Genomic DNA, 6,124 nt, shown 5'->3' with positions numbered 1-6,124 from the left:
AATCTGATAGTAGGATGAGGAAAGAAAGAGGAAGAAAGTCAATAAGGCCAATATTGGGAGGGTTACACTTGAGGAGACCTGGGGCTCAAACCTTCTAGGGCACTGGGAGACAGTATAAAATTCATCCTGTCTTGTGGATTTTAGCTAATCTGTGTGTATAGGGGAGATATTTTATACAGTAGCAGCAGGCTATCCACATTGTGCCATACCTTGCTTTTGTGTGACTTAATATCTCTTGGTAATTGTTCCATATCAGTACCCGAAAAGCTTCCTCATTCTTTTTTTTGCAACTGTTCAGTTGTCTATTTATGGTTACATCATATTATATTTAACCCATTCTTTACTGGTGTCTGCTCCCATTTGTTGTTCCATTTTGAGCACCAGATTTTAAAACTCATTCCTACAGGACACACAAAGGATTTTATTTCCTATGAAGAGCTCCATGGCTCCCTGACTTGCTCAACTGTTTTAAACCCTCACCCCACATGGAACAAGCGCACTTCACCATTCTCTCACAACAACAATTAAGTCAACTTATCTTTGAATAAGTAGCTGGGCGGGGGGGGGGGGGGGGGACACACCCCTGAAGTGTGGGTTTAGGTTTGTTTGATTGGGGCGTGTGCCGGGGTGGGTGGAGCAGAATGAAGAACTCTTCGTTCGTGTTTCTCATGTTTGAAGTCAGATCCTCTTCCCTAGCTGAGGCCAGAGTCTTCAGTCTTCAAGCTTCTAACAGGAGTTTCTAGAGCCACTGAATCTTTGAGAGAACAGGTACAAAAGCTCTCAGTTGGTGTACGAGCAGAGGAAGCGCCTTTACAAGGGGCTGCTTGGAAACGGGGGCAAACTGCTAAATAAGCGTGCAAAGGCAGAAAAGGGCCCAGGGTATTTTTAAACCTCTTACAAATAGGAGCAAGCCCAAATTTAACACTGGCTGGCTTTTTAATGTGGCTTTCTTTTTCACCCACCTTCCCTTCAAAGAGATGCTTTTTTTCTTCTTTCTGCTGAAATACAAGGGCTTAGGGAGCAACTACTCAGTTCCAACAAACAGGGCAAGTTAACACTTGTAAGAGCAACACCCAAGTAGCAAAGGAAGCAGAGTTAAAATAAAACCACACCTCCTTCCCCTCCGGGTGACAAAGATAACCAAACCCAGTCTGGCCTCTACACTCCAGCAACACGCAGGCTGAAGCGAAGGGCAACTGGGCAGGAAAGAGAAGGCGGAACTCGAGGTCATCCGTACCTGCCCAATTCCCTTGCTCCCCTCTCTTCCTGCCTCTCCAATTCCCATCTTCACCCAGAGCTGGTCTAGTGCAGAAAAGTGAGGGGAAATCACTGTACCCATTTCTCTTTCTAAAATATCTCCTCAGGCACCTTAAACCTCTGTTCTTTCTTCCCCCAAAATAGTTCTCAGAAGGAGTGTGATACTATAGGATCATCTATATTAGAGGTAATTAATAAGCTTTAATGAACTGTTCCTTCTAGAAATATTCTTAGCCTTAAGCCAAAAGATTGTAAAGGTCGCAGGGCACTTCAGGCATCAGCGATTTCATGAATGGGAGGTAGTATGGGTAGAATCCTAGCATGCGCCGGACCTTAAAATCATATCCTATGATTGGTTACCTCATATGCAAAACCTCAGCAGTCTATACCTCTAAACACACTTAAAACACTCTTTCACTGTTAAACAACCTGCATTCCTATACTCCTTTGCAGAACAGCTTGAGTGAAACCTGTGTTTCTACGCAATGATCGAGGCCAGCGGTATAGAGCATACGCTCCCTCCGTTCTGGGACAGCTCCGGTGTCCAAGCCCAGAGGGTGAGGCAGTAGGTGGTCAGGCCATTGAGCTGAGAGCAAAAGCTTGGCGATACCTATCAAGATTAAAAAAAAAGTCATCCATTACTTTCATTTATTTATTTATATTCACAATTTTATTTGGCTTGAAGCTTGGTGCTATCTATTTGGGTTCGAATCTGTATCCAGATTCAGAGCCTGATCTGTCTCAGCCTCTATTCTGGAAGCCCCCAGTTTGGGAAAGAGACCATGCAAGGTGCACTCAGGTCCTGCCCTGGTGATTAGTTCATGAAAGAGAAACCTCCCTGACTTTAATCCCGGGGACTAATTCACTTCAAGAGTTGGAATGAGAAGGCACTCAAACTATAAACGTATGCAAAGCAGCAGCAAGCAGATTAGAAGAACCCAGCAGATTAAAAGTAAGTCAGCCTGCAGAACCTCTCGTGCAGCCTCCTCTGCTGTCTGGAAGCCACCTTTCTGCAGCCTGGCTTTCTGTAGCTGTCAAAACCCCAAACTTAAAGCTATTGGTTCAGTGATTAGATTCTGGGTTTTGGGGTCAGGAAGTTAGCATGGGGAGGTGGGGGGTAGTTTTTCTGCGGCTGTCGGAGCAACCGTAGAAGAATTGTTTGATCTTTGCAGGATTTGAAAGTATCTTGCTGCACCGTCAGTGGCCTTTGGTAGGCTATAGGCCACAGTTGGGGGATGTTTTACTTGCGTTTTAAGAAGATGACACTGGGTCAGCTACTTCACATTCAGAGGGGCAGCACCAAAGGCCAGATAAATATCTGATGCAAAGAAGGGTAATGAAAGGAGTCTAGGCCTTCATCACGCTAGCTCTTCCCCGGGCTCTGGGAGATCCTGAGAGCTTCTTCTAGTGTGCAGGCTTTGAATCATCCAAGATCTTTTAAACTCTGACTGTAAAGAACTCCAGGAGAAATCAGTGGACAGACTCTAGGGCGATGCTACTCAATCCCATGATTGTCCAGTAGAAATATTTTACTGACCAGACATTCTAACAGGGGAAACTGTGGCCAGGAGAAACATCTTCCCAGAGATCACCCAAGAGAAGCAATAGATGAAGCCAAGTCTCTTCTGAAGAGATGAGAAGAAGTGCATCCTTTAACTAAAACCCGGTGGTGAGCTGATAGGCACTCTCCCCAATGCGTCATCCTTCTTATGGCCCCTACAATAAATACAGAGATCTTTAGTAATTTCCTTGTTAAATGAAAACATAATGGAGATGTCTCAGAGTAATGGGTCAGTATGTAAATGCAAATGATGTCCAAGCAGGATACTTCGGTGGTTTAAAAAGGAAGGAGACACAAGGAAGCAAGAAACCAGGATACAACAATTCAAGAAGGAAGTTGAAGGCCTGTCAGCAGGGCTGAGAAAGCTGGCTTCAGAGAGAACAGTGGCACAGCAGGATTCCCTAGGGGAGAGCTCGTCAGGACTTAGGGAAGCAGGGGAACACTTCTTTCAACCTTCAATGAATTAGGGATTTCTAGGGCTAGAAAGGGAAAACTCAGGCTGGGCGTGGTGGCTCACACCTGTAATCCCAGCACTTTGGGAGGCCAAGGCAGGTGGATCACTTGAGGTCAGGACTTCAAGACCAGCCTGGCCAACATGGCAAAACCCTGGCTCTATTAAAAATACAAAAATTAGGTGGGCATGGCAGTGTGCACCTATAATCCCAACTACTTGAGAGGCTGAGGCAGGAAAATCACTTGAACCCGGGAGGTGGAGGTTGCAGTGAGCTGAGATCACCCCATTGCACTCCAGCCTGGGTGACCGAATAAGACTCCACCTCAAGAAAAAAAAAAAAGGGAAAACTCACTCCTGTAAAAACTAAAGGGAGTTGACAGAATAGTTTTACATAGGACTGGAAAATAGAAAAATAGGACTTGAATGAAGATTTACAACCCTAAGGATTAGGGTTCTAGACCAGTATCATTTAATAGAACTATTAAGGCCAGGTGTGGTGGCTCATGCCTGTAATCTCAGCACTCTGGGAGGCCGAGGCAGGTGGATCACCTGAGGACAGGATTTCAAGACCAGCCAGCCTGGCCAACATGGTAAAGCCCTGTCTCTACTAAAAATACAAAAATCAGCTGGGCGTGGTGGCGCATGCCTGTAGTCCCAGCACTCAGGAGGCTGAGGCAGGAGAATTGCTTGAACCTGAGAGGCAGAGGTTGCAGTGAGCCGAGATCATGCCATTGCACTCCAGCCTGGGAAACAAGTGAAACTCCATCTCAAAATATAAATAAATAAATAAGCAAAAAATTAAAAATTAGAAATATTAAGAGAATGGCAGGCACACATATGCAAGTTTACATTTTCTAGTAGCCACATTAAAAGGAGAAAGAAGAAACAGGTACAATTAATTTTATGAATATATTTCATTTAGCTCAACATAGCCAAAATATTTCCATTTCAACATGTAATCAAGTATTATTAATAGAATCTTTTACACTAATTTTAACCTTAAACTAATTAAAATGAGGTAGAATTAAACATTTGTTTCCTCGGTTGTACTAGCTACATTTCAAGTACTTCATAGCACATGTGACTGGTGGTTACCATGTTGAACAGCACAGGTCTAGTACAAGGCCCTCAAATTATGGAATCTCAAATGATGGAACACTTCACATTTGAATCCAGACAACTGAGCTGTGAGAATAAATGTATTTTAACTGAACTTGAGAGTCTATTTTACTCTTGAAAAATTTAGTTGTGTGCACTTGAACAACCACGCGTGTGGGACTGCGCTGTCCAAGGTGGAGGGGCTGTACCTTTCAGATTACCAGAATGTAGGAAAGGGTCAGAGTCCACAGTAGTCATCTTCATCAGTTGGATAGACTAAGTTTTGCCTCAGTTACAATCTCCAAACGTTGGTAATTTTACTTTCAAAAAAGTTTGTTTTTCTCTCATGGTGTATGTCCACCCTGTGTTGGGGAAGGAGGGACTTGGGGAGATGGGGAGACTCCGCTCTTTGTCCTCACTCCATGACCCGATCTATCAGAGTCGTCACTAGCTGATCTTTGTTGATCAGCAAGGGCAGAGGAGAAGGGTGCACCGGATGGCCCAACAATTCAATACTAGACCCAGCGGTGACACCAGTCACTTCGCCTCATTGGCTACAACTAGTCTCATGGCCACATCCAGTCCCAGAGTGACCAGGATGTGCAGTCCTACAATTTGCCCAAAAGGTAGGCAGAGAGAAAATTTGGTGAACAGGACTACTGACTATATCCTCACCTTTTTGACTTTGGTTGGCTGTTGTGAAGTTAACTCAAATTATATCCAGGGACCGGAATGGAATGCCACATTGAGCTTCACTGAAGAACGCACTCTGCATCTGTTTTGTTAAGAAAATGCTGCCTGGGAATTATACTTTTCTGGTGAAGGGAAGGTCCAGAAAGGTAAAATTTCAGGTAGATGAGGTTCAAGCAGGAGAAAGACATCTGGGAGCAGTACACTACAATATTTTATTTCTCACTCTGGCAAGAAATCAGAGATGTACCTTCTCAACTGGTCAGGGATAAGAGTAAAAATTTCTACTCAAATACTGGGCATTGTAAAGAAGAGAAAGTAAACACAAAGGGATTGTGTTTGGGGTGTGAATTCACATCAAGCATTAAACAATGTAAAAATAACCAAGATTAAATATGTTTTCAAAGACAGCAATGAAAACATTAATAAGGGGAAAGCACATTATTTAAGATGGAAAATATTACCTTATTTTTAAATCACAGAATCATTTTTGTAGCAGGAAATCTTAACCTCATTTTATAGAATAGAAAATGAAGAGAGGCTAGATGCTTTGCCTGAGATTAGTGCATAGTAAGTAAATGGCCTTGTTGGCATTAAACTCTAGACTCCTAATTCCCTGATTAGTAGTTTTTCTTCCCTAATGAAACAGTTTGCATGAGGGGGGCTCCTCATTATTTCCTGCCTCTTTCTTCATTTCTAACGTTATCTTCAAGTCTTGATAGATGAAGATAGATGTGAGTTTTACGAGATCAGGGACAACAAATCTCTCTCTCCCTTTAATTAACATTTCTTTTTGCAGATGAAAATAAAGGTAAGGACCTGGTATGGACTGAACTGTCTTTCCCCAAATCGTATGTTGAAGCCCTAACTCCCAGTGCTGCTGTATTAGAAGATAGGGCCTTTTAAAGAAGTAATGGAGGTTGGCCAGGCGTGGAGGCTTACGTCTGTAATCCCAGCACTTTGGGAGGCTGAGGCGGACGGATCATCTGAGTTCAGGAGTTCGAGACCAGACTGGTCAACGTGGTAAAACCCCATCTCTACTAAAAATACAAAAGTTAGCCAGA

General features: G+C 43.4%; 1 long non-coding RNA gene across 1 annotated transcript; it reads right to left on the bottom strand.

Moving 5' to 3' along the window:
- Positions 1-569: 569 nt before the first annotated feature.
- LOC111554577 lies at positions 570-5,273 on the bottom strand. The gene is made up of 4 exons (XR_002735279.2): positions 5,046-5,273; positions 2,795-2,973; positions 1,687-1,867; positions 570-754 (listed from the first exon to the last, which is right to left on the bottom strand). It is a non-coding gene; the product is annotated as an uncharacterized LOC111554577 (long non-coding RNA).
- Positions 5,274-6,124: the final 851 nt, after the last annotated feature.

The sequence above is a fragment of the Piliocolobus tephrosceles genome, chromosome 6, assembly GCF_002776525.5.
Source record: "Piliocolobus tephrosceles isolate RC106 chromosome 6, ASM277652v3, whole genome shotgun sequence".
NCBI lineage: Eukaryota > Metazoa > Chordata > Mammalia > Primates > Cercopithecidae > Piliocolobus > Piliocolobus tephrosceles.
The sequence above is the reverse complement of the archived record's forward strand: the minus strand, read 5'-3'. Positions and strand labels throughout refer to the sequence as shown.